Genomic DNA, 17,339 nt, shown 5'->3' with positions numbered 1-17,339 from the left:
GCGCCAAAAGATTTATTTGACACATAAGTTTCCCGATTGAAGGTTATTTTGTGCATGAAATGAAATAAGTACAAAGTAAAGGTTTGTGTGGAAAATCCTCGTATTCGTTTTCGTGACTTAAGGTAACACTTTTCCCGTTACTTTTGGTGTGCGACATGATTCTTACTGTGCCAACCAAACGAAGCATTGTTTGGTGAAGTTTTTGAATGGGTTATTGTGCCTATTAAAGTCAATTAAAAGGAGTGATGGAAGAAGACAATCATAGAAGGTTGGATCCCAAAACCTGAATTGAGAAGGTTGTCCGTGATTTTCAAGACACAATAATTTTGCAGTATGATTGTGATTAGGGGACCAACATTACAAATGTGGCTACAAAATATATGTTTTTGGGTACAGGAACAACCAATTTAATTACCATGGGTTATACCAGGTTGAGTTTATTTAGGATTTTGATTCAGTATTTACTTTTTCTATTTTGCAATAGATATTTTTTTTAAATACTTTTCTTTAAAATTTTAAAATGTGATATTGTTCATATAAAAATAGTTTTTACACAAATGTCTACTAAATCTCATTATGGTTTTTATTAATTTCTGTTAATTAAAATATAAATCACGTGCAGATATATGCATATGTATTTATTTAATTTTATTATGACAATAAAAAATTAGTTTTTATTACAATTATAATATATATATATATAAAGTAAATATTTTTGATAATTTTAATATAGATAATTTTTTTATAAAACAAATAAAATAATAAAATATATTAATAAAAATAAAATTAAGATAAAATATATCTATCCAAAAAAATCATTATAAAGCATATAGAATTGTTACAGAAGCCAATATCTTTATTAATAGATATAATTAAATATTATGTAGGAATAATAGCTATTTAATCAAATAATTTTTTTAAGGGTTAAATATGTTTTTAGTCCCTAAATTATTAAGGTACATTTTAGTCCTCTCCTTAAGGAAACCTTAATTTTTGGTCCTCCAAAACTAATAACGTTAAAAATCGACCGATGTGGCTAATGTTTGGCCACGTGTTCACAACTTTCCTTCCTAACTCTTGGCACGTTGGTAGAAAGTGAACGTTCATGGGCTTCTCCGGTGGCTCTGAGGCCTTCGAGATGGCCGTCAAATTTGGTTACGGCATCAAGATCAACCTCTCCCCGTCCAATGTAGCTGCACTCTGGTGTGTCGGCGAGTTTCTCGAAATGACAGAAGATTACTCCGAAGATAACCCCGTTTCCAAGACCGAGAGGTTCCTCTCACAGCACGTGCTCAAGAGCCTCAAGGACTCCATCAAAACCTTAAAATCTTGTGACTCCTTGATGCCTATGTCAGAAACGCTTAGAATCACGCAGAGGAGCGTTGATTACGTGGTTTCCTAAGCTTCATCCCGGATCCTACATTGTTCGGATGGCCAGTGAGTGACGCCACTACTGCTTTCAAACATGTCCTCTGGAATGGAATTGACGGTGTAGGAAGAAGAAAGGTCGGCGTTGGTCACGGCGATTCTTGGTTTGAAGATTTGGCGTTGAGAAGGAGCTTCTAAAGACGCTAGTTTCGAATCTTCCGTTTTAGAAGAGTTTGAAGGTCGCAATAGCGACGAGGTTTTTTTTTCGGATTGTTATGAACAACGAATATACTGAGCGCTTTCGAAGCTTGCAGAGAAGCGTTGGAAAAGAAGATGGGACTGTAGCTCGAAGAAGCCACGCTCAACGACCTTCTCGTGCCTAGTTACTCCTACCTGAACAAAACGCTTTACGACGTTCGAAATGATTTAGGAGGAATTTGTGGGATGATGTTTAATTGTCATCCTTTTTATAGTGTTCATGTTATTCATAATGAGTTATTGGTTGAAGAAATACAATTAAGTACCATTACTTTTGATAAAGAAATTTTTTTCTCCTCCATCAATCTTTATTTATCTACATAATAAAGGTAAATTTTAGGAAAATGTTAATCATGAAGAATATAGTAATTGAAAAGAAAAAGGTCATCAGAAAGCACAATATTTAGAATTGTTGAAGTCAGAACAACAATCTCATAGTAGATCTTCTTCCAATAAATCAAATTAGAGATTCTTTAAAGGCTTTTCCTAGTACTTCTCATATTGAACATTTATCCATTTGCACTACCACCTCTCTAGTAGTTGATCTTGTAAAACAATTTCAAAACTTTCTTGCTACTTAGTCACACATCATGTCGATTTCATCCTTAAAATGCTAGTCTTCCTATACTTTATTAAGTATGTCCCCTTCTTTATGGATCACTAATTTTGGTGTCTCACATCACATGTCATATGATCCAGATTGTTTTGTGTCCATAAATTATGTCTTACATTCGTTATGATTGTTGATGGCTTCTTAGTGTCTTAAGCAAGTACTAGATATGTCTCCACCTCTAGTGTTATTTTTAAATGTTTATTATATTCTTAATCTTATTTTGGATCTTGTATTTGTCAATGATGTGACGCTAGTTACTCAATTGTGTTTTTTTTTCATTAATTGTCATGTGCATGATCCTCGATCTTGGAGGCAAATTACGAAATGTCATTGATAGTCAAGACTTTATATGTTAAATATTTTGAGGGTCCTTGTTGCAACCTCCATTTTTTATTTTTCAAATTTTCATTTGAATCATGCAATATCAAATTTCTACTTATGGCATTACCTTCTTGGTATAGTTTCTTCCTCTAGGTTAAACTACTTAGTCTCCATTGGAATTTTTGGTTGGTTACAAACTAGTGATTATCTTTTTATTACTATGGTTGTAAAGTTTCCAAATTTATTATTTTACCTTTAATCAAAAGTGTTTTCACCTCTCATTGGCCTTTTCACTTGGTTCATTCTAAATTATGGGATCGATCATTTATTCCTATCAAAGGTATATTATGCTATCATGTCTGGTGTATTAATGATCATACTTGTTATTATTGGGTTAATCTTATGTATATATTATGTTTTGTACTATGCTTAAAACTTAACTTAATATTTTACTTAATATTTTCAATTTGATTTGGATGGTGACTGCACTTCTTACAAATTTTTTGAATTACTTGTTATTGACTATACATCATATTTTGTACTAATATGACTATCATTGTACACTTATTATTGTTACTTTTGTTCATCAATGTAATATTTTTATATAAATCTTAGAAATGATTTATTAAAGGTGATATGACGTAGGAGATCTATATACCTCTTCTTGTTGTTTCTCATAATTTAGAGGGTTGTGCAAGTTTAGAAAAACTTTTACGCTCTTAAATAAAATCCTTGGACTTGATTTTTAAGTTGTCCTTAATCGTTTGTATTTTATTCTATTGATACTGACTTTTTTTTTGAAGAGTACTTGTAACATCTCAAAATTATACACTCAGCAACTATATAATAGAATATTAACATGTATTAATATGACAAAACAGTCTTACAATTAAAGTGATAAAATTCATAAGTGGCCGAACGGCCTTACGTATATACAAATAAGCTTGCGAGCGTTCAGTAACAATAAGGACGAACGGTTTACAAAATAAATACCGAACGTCCAAATATTTAACAAACAGCAAAAGGGCGCTCATTCAAGAACGGCCCGCTAACCTAACTTAATACTAACAAATATCCGAACATACTACTGTTCGGCCTTCACTTCGACATCTACCAAATTCTCTTCAGCAATGATTCCCTCTTCAAGCGTTTCCTCCAGAGAAACATCTCCCTCTGCTCACATCCACACGGATGATCATTGCAAGGACAAGATGGACGTACATATACAGACAACATAATGGAAAACGCAAGGGTAAGCTTATTGAATTTAATTCAAGTAAAACATACATTTCATACATATCAACACATCAATAATTTGCAACACATACATTCAATTCATTCATTAAATCAATCAATTTCCTTATACTAGACTGACTGTCCGGACCGTATGAATTCTTTGTAGCTACGACGTCCGTGCACCCAGGTGGGATAGCTGGAATTCTCGTCAGCTGCCACCTGAGGTTAGTCCGTTTTGTCCAAGTTACAGTTATGGACTAAGACCTCCTGCCATTCCCACACATAACATACTCCTCTTTACTTGAGAACGAGCACTCACAGAATATCAGGATGAACCGCCAGCTAAGCTTACCACATTCATACTTTACAAATCTCAATTTCCATCCAAGAGTCGTTCCTCCATGGAACGCTCGTTCAAAATCCACAATCATAATTTCATCTCTTATACCGTTCGCACATTTTAATCATTCCTCATTTTCACATTTTCATTCTTAGTTCCACTTTCATAAAAGGACGAACGTCCAGCCCTCTTTGTAATAGAGGACGAACGTTAACACAATACCGAGAAAGGCTCGTTCACGAGTAGAATAAAACCAACACAGGTTATTAGACGAACTTCATTACAACTTGAATCAGTTAGATGAACTGACTCTAGTACGATCTGGAAAATACTTAGAAAAATTAAGTATGAGAGAGCTCTAAGCCGAACCCACAAGAATATAACCACCAAGAGAAGAATTAAAAACTGTACCAAGATCCATTCATTTATGAAGAAACGACTGCCAGTAAATGACCGAACGCGTTTCGCGAACTTTCTGAAGTTTAGGACGAACGCTATTTAAATTTATGAACGAACGCTATTTCTACTCATTGGTAATTACGGAAAGAAAGAGCGTTCGGTATAGGACCGAGCGCTACTTATCGCTTACGCTTTGGAACGAACGTTCGGTATAAGACCGAGCGCCACTTAAGACGTACGTTTTTGGTCGAGACCATTCGCTGAGTCAAAATCATAGAAAAATTGGGATTTATTTAAAATGAGATACTTAAAGATTTGTTTTTAACAATTTGACTAAGTGTCTGAATGTAGATTTTCAAGCTTCTCAATTTCTCACACAACACTCATGATATATACGTTTGGCCGAACGCTCAAACGTAAAGCTATGTAAAAGAGGGCGTTCGTCCTCAAATAGAATCCTTTCCAAATGAAAGGGTTCATCTATTTCAAGGAATTTACTGAGAATACCGAACGGTCAAAGACCGTTTCGATAACGAACGTTCATTATCATAGAATTTCATATTCAAATTCAACTTACAGTAACACATTTTTCAGTATAACTTTCATAAATTAAATTACTCATATCATAGTTCAATTCATACTTCTCATACATCAACTCATCATCAAAACCATATGCTAAAATCTGATATCATAAATCATAATTAACAAAATTCATAGAACATGCATCCAACACAGTACAACTTCACAGAACAATCATGCAATATAGTATAACTCAAGAATTAAATTTAATAAGCTTCCCTTACCCGGATTAGAAGTGTGCGGACGCTCTTCAGACAGAAAATCAGTTTTCAGTAAAACTCTCCTCTACCCTTAACGCTCAACCCAAAACTCTTCAAGCTAAAAATGACAGAAAACCAAGATTGGTTCAGAGTTATGCTTGAACGCTGATAAGGACGAACAACTAAGGACGAAGTACTTACCCGTTCAGAATCCAGAAACGTTCGGTTCAACTTGAAGCTTATAACGCCGGGACTACTTCCACGGTGCCTGATCGTTGATCGGAGTAGAGAATGGTAAGTTGCAGAAGAGAGAAGGGGAAGGGTTCTAGAGAGATGGAGGAGAAAAGGAAAAGTCTGAGTTTGGAAGGGGAGAAGGTGCGCGTAAGAGAGTGGGAGATTTTCCAAAAAAATTCACTTTTGTTCAAATCCCAGTGTCAGACGGACGAGCGTCCCTCTAATCGACACCTGCACCCCACCACTAACTTCAGAAGTTTCCAAATTGACAAGTGGCGCGCATGCATGGTTCGGTAGTGGATTTTTAATGCACTAAACGTGTGGCACGGTGCATTAATGGAAGCAGAGAGGTGAATCAATACAGTAATAAATGAGGTGACAGTACTCATGGTAGTTATTCTTTCTTTATAAGTTCATGACATTATAATCACTAGAGATGATGTAGATAGTATACTAGAGTTAAAATTACAATTGAAAAACAATTTGAAGTGAAGGATTTGGAAGCTCTTTGTTAATTCTCGGGGATTTTAGTTGCACATTCTCTTAGAAATTATCTTATTTCTTAAGTTTAGTATATTCACAATATTTTAGTATAGACTCATGTTTTTGATAGTTGGACATCTAGCACCCCTGTTGAGTTCAATGTGAAATATATTCCTTCTAATGGTGTTTGTCTATTTGATCTCACAATATATAGACATATTGTTTATAATCTAGTGTATCTTAGTGCTACTCATCCTGATATTATGTTATATGTGAGTCAATTTATTATTTCTTGTATTATAATGCATTGAGCAATTTTTCTCTAAATTCTTAAATATATTTGTGATACTAAATTTTAAAATATTATCTTTTTCTTATATTTTTTTACTTGTGTGTTATTTCGATGTTGATTGCGCTGGTAATTATAGTGATCATAAGTCTATTACATGTTTTTTCAATTTTTTGAGACTTATCTTTTGGAAAAGAAAAACAAGATTTCTTTTGCTAATATATTAAAGTTGAATATCATGTCATATCGGTAACCACTTTTGAGGTAGTTTGTTTTCACTCGTTTCATAAATTTTTCCCTTTGTGGTCAATTCCTATGTATTATGACAAAAGTAGTAGTATTTAAATTATTCCTAACTTATTCTTTAATCAGCATCCAAATCATATTGGAATTTTTTTATTTCACTTTACATAATTTTAACATGTAGTTGCATTCCTTCTCATTTTTCTTTTAATTATGCATATTTTGTTATTTATTTTCATAAAATTTCATGTATTTTCATATTTTACTGAAAAACTCTCAATGTTTCAGGTGAGTTTGAAAAGAGAATATATATATATATATATATATATATATATATATATATATATATATATATATATATATATATATACACACACACACGTGTTGTGTGTGTGTGTGTGTAAATAGTTAAGAATAATGTTTTATATTATTTTTATATTTTTGTTATACATTTATTTTTTTTTTCTGAGTGTTTTCATCTTTATCTTATTATTGCACCGTTGACCTCAATAAATACATTAATGAATAATTATGAAAATTACATAAATGCTAATAATTGATTAAAAAAATAAGAAATATATCTTTTGGGACAATGCAACTCCAAATAATATCGATAAAGCATGAATTAATTGATATAATATCGTTTTAACTTAATTAACAGTTTTAAATTTAGATTTTGAATACATGGTTATACAAAATAGTTAGAGAGAAAAAAAACCCTTTACTGTATAAAATAAATGTTATTAGACTCAACACTCATTTCATAGGAAACAATTATAAATTTGTGTAAAAGAAAGTCCAAACAATTAGAAAGAAAGTAATTTTAGTTTTTTATGGTGTTAAATTTTTAATTGAAATTTGAATTCCGCAAATTTGTGTAAATTAATTTAACAATAAAGATTGACAACGAAATTTCAATTTTATTATAAAGAAACATCAAAAAATATCTAAAATGTTTTACCTCCCATGTTTCTTCTTTCTTTCATCAACTTTATTATAACATTTATTATACTCTATTTTTAACTTATAACTATTAAATATAAAAAATAAATTACATTTAATAAAAATGTAATGGTAGGGATGAAATTTGAGGGCCACATTATATGTATCTTATGGACTTTAGTGGCCCACTATGGGTCCTAGCCTACTTGTTTAAGGCCATTTCTTCATGCCCCAATCTTCTTCCTACACCTCCTTCACCTTTACAATTTCTATTTTACCCTTATGAAATTTTAGGTTTAATCCTTTTCGACATCCCTATTTGTGTAGGAATGTTTGAGATAGGTCCTCGTTTTCTAAAGTGTATCAAAATGGTCCTTAATTTTGAAAATTGATATCAATTGAGTCCTTCCCGTTAAGTTGGCTGGACGGCGTTAAAAAAATTGATGAGTGGAATGCTGAGATGACGAACGAACGCTCGTCCACCAGCGAACGAACGCTCGTCCACCAGCGAACGAACGCTCGTCGACCACCGAACGAACGGTCGTCGAGTGTGGAACGAACGGTTGACCAGCAGTAAGAGGTCGACGAGCGTTCGTTCGCTGGTGGACGAGCGTTCGTTCGCTGGTGGACGAGCGTTCGTTCGTCATCTCAGCATCCACTCATCAATTTTTTTAACGCCGTCCAGCCAACTTAACGGAAAGGACTCAATTGATATCAATTTTGAAAATTAAGGACCATTTTGATACACTTTAGAAAACGAGGACCCATCTGAGACATTCGTACATAAATAGGGATGTCGAAAAGGATTAAACCGAAATTTTATTAAAAAAAGTTATAAAACAAAATCAACGGTTTTATTGTTCTCCTTCTTTATGCACAGTCGTCATTCCTCATTTTATTTCGCATAGGTTTTGAATTAAATTTCAGAATTCGCATTTTGGAATGCTTTACCAAATATAAGAATATATACGAGAATGATCAATCTAAAATATGTAAGGTTGAAAACATTGACTATTAGTAATGTATTTTGGATTGAGTAATCGAGAATGTAGTGCCAAATTCAGGAAATATATTCTAGATTGCCTAATTCAAAAATTATAATTGAGTACTAGATTGGAAAATTTAGAATACACTCTCGAATCTGTTACTATATTCCGAATTAGTCAATCTAAAACTATATGTGTATGTTAGATTGAGCAGTTTAGAATGCACTCTCAGATTCGATAATGTATTACGAATTAGTTATTTTGGGAGTGCATGTATTTTTGTTTTTCTTGACATTTGTTTGTTTTGTGTGTAACATAAGTGTGTGGGAGCATGACATAAACAACGCCGGCCTCACCTTCGTATGGGTATTAACATACGCTTTTAACACAAAATCCCTACCATCCAACTCCATGCTTCCTTCAATCACAGATGGTTTCAACACTCAATCTTCATACATCATTCTCAAACATCCACCTTCATTTTCGATTTGTTGTATCATACATATTCAATCTTCATTCATTCATCACCCAATTTTTTTCCTCCACACATTTTCCTAATTCTAGAACACACAATACCATTATCCTAATGCAACAACACTTTGATCATCTCCATCCTCCACCTCACTGATTCACAAAACACATAGAGACACCACAACCTCCATAATTATCTTCTTCCTCCATTTGAATTTAACTTCCAACCCCAATACAAGGAATAAGCAAAAACAAAAAAATAAAAAATCAATTGAAGGAGGGGGAATCACGAATCGGAACGAAAATGAAAGATAAGTTATCAGTGAAATCGTTGGTCAAAGATTGACGACGCTAGGAATGCTCTTGGTCGCCAGTATAACATCCCGTTCAAGATGTCATGTGTAGTTTATAAAACATTCATTGACTTAGAAAAATTTTAACTAAAATACCATGACTAAATTGTGAGCAAATAAACCTTTATTTAATTATTAATATTGTATCAAAATTCAATTTCAGTGAAACAAACATTATTTCAATTCCACAACTTAAAATCTTGTTCGAAAATTTCAATTATAACAAAACATTGTCTCAAATTCATTTTGACACTACTACAAAATTGGTCATAGATAACGCTTAATAGATAGCGTTTTTTAAAAAGCATTATCTATTAGTATGCGCCCCCATCGTCAACTGTCGCCGCGCCGCTCCGCCGTCGACCTCAGCGCTGTCGAGCCGTCACACACAACCTTCGTCGGTCAACATCTTGCCGCAATCAAGCGCCCCCAGCAGCACCACCACGAGAGTACTCTCTCCTTCACGCAAGAGTTCGAAGCCGTCGCGCCGTTGCCGCGACCACTCCCGCACAACAACCCTAGCCGCCAATGCCGTAAGCCGCCGTTCCGCTTCCGTTGTACCATCGTCAACTATCGTCGCGTCGCTCCGCCGTCAACCTCAGTGCCGTCGAGCCGTCACACACAATCTTCGTCGGTCAACATCTTGCCGCAATCAAGCGCCGCCAGCAACACCACCACGAGAGTACTCTCTCCTTCACGCAAGAGTGCGAAGCCGTCGCGTCGTTGCCGCGACCACCACTCCCGCCACCACAGTGCCTCTCCTCCTCTGAAATCATCACCATCACGCCGCTGCCATGACTAGACAATCTTCAGGCCACCATCTTCCTCGTCGCGCTGCCAGCACCAAAGCGCGACATCCATGGCCGCTGCGACGCCACGCTTCTCGCGCATCATTGACGCAACCATCAACAGCTGCCGTAACTGTCGTGCCACCACCACGCTGTGAACCTTTCCTCCATCACCGCATCAGAACCTGCAAAGAAACACAGACCCAGAATCGCGAAAGCCAATATCGTGAAATTGCCAACAGCGAAACCTCCATGACTGCCGCATCACACCTCCGCTGCCTTCGTTCTCATCATCGTCTTCGCATCTCCACCTGAAAATCAAAGGAAGCCAAATGCACACAGCAAAACCCAATCTCTCCCCACCATCGTGAGACCTAGCTGCTGCTATCTCCTCCAAGCCAGCATCCAAAACGGCCACCACGAGCTTCTTCTCCACAGCGGCGGAAGCGGGAACGTAGGGGGAAGCCCTTTCCCCAATTCTGAACCCTAATTTTGGGTAGGGAGGAGCTTGACACGTGTCGAGCTCCCATTGGGCGCGCCCTCCTCTGGTCAAAGCTGGTCAATAAGCCTTCTCTGGTCAAAGTCTGGTCAATTGAGGGGCTTTCTTGCAATTTCAGAAATTCAGAAGGGGCTAAAGTGCAGATAGAGACAATTTCAGGGTATTTGTGCTATTTTGGAAATTCATAAAAAGCTAAAAGATAAAATTCAGTTGTTGAATTAATTTAATTTGGGAATATCAACAGAAAATATCTTCCAAATAATGTTATAATTATCTAAATCTTTTAGTTATTTGGAAGATATAAGATAAAAGATTTTGTCAACTGAATACTCAGAGTCCAAGCCCAATCAAGCCCTATATAAAGAGATCCAGGAGGGACTTCACTTCATTAATTCTCTCATACTCCTCTCACTTTTCTTTCATCTTGTATACAACTCCATTCATGGAGAGCTAAGCATATAGGGCTATTATGTTGTAATTCCGTGACGGATTCTGAGGTTACGTTCAGTTAATGCAATTGTTTACTTTGATTATTGATTTAAGTTGTTCTCTCTATGTCTTTCATCTCTCTATCTTGTTAAAAGTAAAGATTTTTGCATCATAATGTGTTTGAATCTACATGCATATTGATTATATGAGTTCTAGGGTTTCTAGGTTTAATTGAGAATCTAGTTTGATTTAATTTAGGAACTTTCATATGATTAGATGGTTTTTACTATCAATTGAGAATGTACTTTGGTTGGTAGTAATAATTTCAACTATAATCAATTGAGAATTTACTTTGATTGATTAGCTTTTAACTTGGTTAGAAGATTTAAGAATAGACATGATTAAACACAATAGAATTTGATTGAGAATGTACTTTGATTGAATTTATTGTGAATAATCTAGAAAAATCTTTGTTCTTGTTTTTTATTAAGAATTTCTTTTGAGAAATACTTGAGGCTAGTTTGAATACACTCTGGCTAGGAAAGACTTGGTACTTAAGTTGTCCATTGTGACGCACCTCTCTTTCCTGGGAGTGGACCCAACAAGTCTCTCTTATCTCTTATTTGAAATCTTTATCTAAAGCAAGAACAAAAGAAAAAAAGAAGTAACAGAGGAACAACTTCCAGCAGATTGCGTAGTGCATGACCAGAGCTAAAGGAAATTTTATCAAATTAACCCGGAAGTCGAAAGGAATTTGCGTAAGCTGCGAAGAAGATTGAAATTTGGGTGTTCTACTGAGGGAACACTTCCTACATCTAAAGTCATTCCACCTTCATTATCTCCAATCACAAACATACCATCCAATCCTTTACCTGATCCTAACCCAAACAATATGGCACAAAGAACCATCAGACAATTAGCCACCTCCCACAATACAGCTATCCGAAGTAACATTGAATATCCTAATGAGGAGTGGGAGCTGAGACCTGACTTGTTAAATGCCTTACCAAAGTTCAATGGGTTATCAAGGGAGAATCCACACAAGCACTTGAGGCAATTTCACATGTTGTGTGAAAATTTTAGATCTCCCAGGATCACAATAGAGAGCCTTAAAATGAGAGCTTTTCCATTTACTCTTCAAGGAGCAGCTCAAGATTGGTGGTATTATCTCTCTGCACGAATTACAAATTGGGAAACTATTGAAAGACTCTTTCTTGAGAAGTATTTTCCTGCATCTAGATTATCAGCTATCCGCAAAGAAATTCAAGATATAAGACAGAGAGATAAAGAGAATCTTAGTGAATATTGGGAAAGATTCAAGAAACTATGCTCTTCATGCCCTCAACTCCAAATGGAAGATTTTATTCTGAGCTTTTATGAAGGCTTAAGTCCTACTGATAGGTCATGGGCAGATGCTGCACGTGGAGGATCTTTCTTAGACAGGTCACCAGAAGATGGTATAGATTTAATAGAAAGGAAGGCAGTAGACAATCAACAGTATGGAACAAGAGAAAATTCAGTGACTTTGTTGAAGGGAGTGCATGAAATTGAAAATGGTGCAATTGATGGGAAAAAGATAGATGAAAGATTAAATAAGCTAGAAAGCAAACTCGATCAGATTGCAAGCTTGTTTAAAACCTCAACTCCACAAATTGCTAAGAAGTGTGGAATTTGCATTTCAACTGACCATTATACTGATGAATGTCCTAGCTTGGTGGAAACCACTGTGGAAAATTCATCTCAAGTTTTTGCTGCAAACATGATTGGAGGAAATGGACCATACCAGAATTATCATGACTCAACCTCCAATAGGTATCAGCAAAACATGCAACCTTATGTTCCACCTCAACAAAGGCAGCAATCTCAGCATGAAATGTCAATACAAGATTTCATGAAAACAATACTTGAGCAAAATTCAGAAATCAAGAAATCAATTGTAGATTTGACTCAGAGGGTGGAAAAATTAGAGGCTAAGGAGTCAAATAAATTACTTGCACAAACAGTGATCAACCCGCAAAATGTAAGTGTTATTACTTTGAGAACAACTAAGCAAGTAGAAGGCCCTGAAGGAGCCCAAGAGGATGAAGATAAGGAGAAAGGAGCGCAAATTGATGACAATGGAGGATCACGTGAACCATCACCTGAGACTTCCACTGATAAATCCAGGTTAGTATCCTCTAACTCTTCTTCTAAAAATTCTTCTTCATCTTATTCTCCACCTCCTCCATATCCAAATCGGTTGAAGCCGAGAAACAAAAAAATGGAGGAATTAGACCAAGAGATTTTAAATATTTTCAAGAAGGTGGAGATTAATATTCCTTTGTTAGATGTTGTTAAGAAAATTCCTAAATACGCCAAGTTTTTGAAAGAAATTTGCACAAATAGAAGGCGTTTTAGGGATAATGAGGTTGTGAATTTGGGAAGAAATGTGTCAAGCTTGATTCAGAAACATATTGAAATACCGCGAAAATGCAAGGATCCAGGTATGTTTTATGTTCCTTGTGTTATTGGAAGTTCAAGGTTTGACAATGCCATGCTAGATTTAGGAGCTTCCATAAATGTAATGCCTTTATCAGTGTTTACTTCTCTATCTTTGGGACCTCTTAAGACTACTGGTGTGGTCATTCAACTGGCCAACCGTAGCACAGTCAACCCTGCAGGTGTGCTTGAGGACATCCTTATCCGAGTAGACAAGTTAATTTTTCCTGCAGATTTCTATATCTTGGACATGAAGGATGAAGAAGGAATCAATCCAACAACTATTATCTTGGGAAGACCTTTCATGATGACAGCACGAACCAAGATAGATGTGCATGCAGGATCATTGACAATGGAGATAGGAGACGAGAAGGTGTGGTTCAACGTGTTGGAAGCTGGGAAGCACTAGATTAAAGATCATTCTTTGTTTTGTATTGATTTATCAAGTGATGTTGTAAACAATTTTTCTTTTTCAAATATGTCGTCCCTAATTTTGGATGAAAAAGGAAACCGTAAAGCAGGTGATATTGAGGACGCGGTATTAATAGATGATACCTCAATGGCGTCCGAGTGTGATGTTGAGGTGGCTCAGATTACCTTAGGTAGTAAAATTTTGCCATCTGTGGTGCATCTACCCATTTTGGAGTTGAAACGTTTACCATCCCATTTGAAATATGCTTATCTTGAGAGGGATGGGAAACTTCCTGTTATTATATCTGCATTGCTTACTGATGAGCAGGAAAAACAACTATTACAGGTTATCAGAGACCACAAGAAAGCAATAGGCTGGACTTTAGCAGATATTCCTGGTATTAGCCCTTCTTTTTGCATGCATAGAATACATTTGGAGAAGGATGCTAAACCAGTGAGACAACCTCAAGGAAGACTGAATCCTCAACTGATAGGGGTTGTAAAGAAAAAGGACACCAAGTTGCTACAAACAGGTGTCTTCTTATGGTTCATATAGGTCTTCTAGGTTAGATAATATTGATGAAATGTTTAAACAAGCTAGGAATCTTCCATCCTTTGGTAAAGACATAGGTGCATTAACATACCTAGCTTGGGAAAAAGAAATTGATAAAATAAATCCTTGGTTTTATGAAGAGAGTGAATATTATGTTTTTAGTATATTTCTCTCTAAGTTAGAAGTGCATGCAAGAGAGTGGTGGAATGAAAGACAATATCATGTTAGGAAAGGTAGAAAGTCCTCCATACGTGATTGGCATGATTTAAAAGCTTGCATGAGAAGAAAGTTTGTGCCTTCAAGCATTAAAAGAAACCTAGAACTAATTAGGGATTACATTGATGATGGAAAATTATTTCTTGGGAGTTTAAATGATCATGGGTTTCTTCGTAGAGAATTAGAATTTGGGGCAAGACTTAAAGAGATCAAGGATAAGAAAAGAGAAAGAGAGATTGAGAGAAAAGAAAAGGAAGAAAGGAAAGAAGAAGAGAAGAGAGAGAGAGAAGAAAACGAGAAAAGAGAAGAGAGAAGAAGAGAGGAATTAAGAAGAGAAGAAGAAAAGGAAGAAAGAGAAGAAGATAAAAGAAAAGAAGAAGAGAGAAAAGCAAGAAAGAGAGAAGAAAGAAAAGGAGAAATTGTTACTGATGACAAATCCTATTCTTTTAAAGACCATGGAACTTAAAAGGGAAGGTTTCCAAACCTTTAATTCTTTTCCAATAATTGATTGTTTTTCAATTTTTAACTTCTCTTTCAAACAAATTGTCATCTCATATTCTATGCAAACTTTTTCAAAATATGACAATTTAAATCTTGAATTATTCAAATCTTTTAGGAAAGAAATACCTCAAGATGAAAGTGAATTTGAACTTCTAGAATTTCCAAATGTGATAACACAAAATATTAGAAGTCCTTATTTCCTTGTTTTTATAGAAAAATTCTTTCTTGGATTGATATTAATTAAAAATATATTTGATGTTTATTGTAGATTTGTGTTTGATCCAGGAGGAAGAAAAAGTGAATTTAAAAGAATAAGGTCACTCCAAGATGGCCACGCTCCCAAAGACTGTGTGGAGCTTCTTCATAACGCAATTGCCAGATTTGAGGACAAATCTTTTTTTTAAGAGGGAGGGTATGATGGAATTCTGCTTGACGTAGTTCTCCTTTTGTATTTTTACCTTTCATAGTTTAGCTCTTAAGAGCATGGGTTACTATAAATACCTAACTCCTCTCTTGTATTGGCACTTTTGAGATGAATGAGAATTGAATTTTCTGAAATCAGAAATTATTCTCTCTTGAAAGTCAGGCTAGAGAGTCCAAAGACTCTCTCTAGCCACCGTCCAAGCACCTCTCTCCCTTTCATTTTCCAACTTTCACGGTGCTTCTCTCCTCCACGCTACATCCTTCACTGCCACCTCTCCTCCATTCCACGTCATTGGCTTTTCCTCTCACGCACAGAAACACCACTTCATTTCTCATTTTCCCACTCGCGCATCCTTATTACTCACATTTCCACTTCGAAGAAACCTCATCTGCTAGGGTTTCTCCCTCTTAAACGCATCATCATCACAGTAAGCCTCTACTCCATTTCTCTCTTCACAGATTCCACATCCTTTTCACCATTTCTTCATTTTCTTTGAGTTTTGATCGATTAAACACCTCTCCAACCTTCGTTCTTTCCTTTTCACCGTTTAAAACACCATTTCCACTGATTAATCGGTCAGTTTAGTGATTCCTCACCGTTCTAGGGTTTCCTTCGTGTTTATAAGGTTTTCCACCGATTAAACCTCAGTCTAGGGTTTTATTGTGTTCGCTCTCAGTTTTCCTTAGATTTCATTCGAGTCATTCCTCGATCTAGTGTTCCTCAACATTCCGCTACATCCTTCTTTGTCGGAGAAGCTTCGAGGAGGTCAGATTCGTGCTCGTGCAACTTCAATCGACCTCTCCTCGGGCGTTCGTCCATCATAGAGGGTTTTGGACATTATTCAATGTATTATTCTTCACCGTTCAGTTTCTTCATGTCATTATTCGATGTATTAGTCTTTGAACATCTTGAAGTGTCTGTCCCCATTGGTTTCGGCCTAGAGTCTTAGTACTTGGCCTGGGCTTGTCGGCATTCGATTTCAACTCTCAACAGTCAGTTCATTAAATTGGCTCACTTTGTAAATAACATTCGTTTCTATTCTTTCTTGAGAAATATGGTTGTATTTGGTCTTCTTCCCAATCCCCATGGCAATTCTCTCTCGGTTTTGATCTATTATGGAATTGGAAAACCTTTTGGTCTCAGTCCAAGTGTTCGGTTTTGATTTTGTGTGAAATCTATGTTTATACATGAATTAAATTACATAAACTTACCCTTTGTTTCCTATCTTGTCTGTTTTGTACGTTTGGTTGTCTTTTTGTTGTAATGATCATCTATGTGGATGTGAGCAGAAGGAGACAAGCTGCTGGAGGAAGCGTTGGAAGAAAATAACTTAGTAGAAGTAGAAGTTAAGACCGAACCGTAAAACCGTTCGGTCAGTAGTTTAGGTTGATAGTAAGGTGATCGTTCGATCACCTTTTTCTTTGATTTTGTATGACCGTCCGGTGAGAATTTTGTAAACCGTTCGGTCTGAATTACTTATATTGTACACTTTTAGTTTTCTCGTTATTTCAGTAAGGTCATTCGGCTATAAGCATATATTTCTCTTTTAATGTAAGACTGATCTGTAATATTATTTAATGTAATTATTCTCTTATATAATTTTAGACTGTATTTTTAAAATGTTATAATTTTAAATCATTAGTTATTTAAATTCAGTTTTTTTTTATTTTATCTATGATAAAAAAGACGATATATATTTTCTTTCTGATTTTACACTAAAATAAT

Source organism: Vigna umbellata, chromosome 11 (genome assembly GCF_029865625.1).
Source record: "Vigna umbellata cultivar VRB3 chromosome 11, Vumbellata_1.0, whole genome shotgun sequence".
NCBI classification, from domain to species: Eukaryota; Viridiplantae; Streptophyta; class Magnoliopsida; order Fabales; family Fabaceae; genus Vigna; species Vigna umbellata.
The sequence above is the reverse complement of the archived record's forward strand: the minus strand, read 5'-3'. Positions refer to the sequence as shown.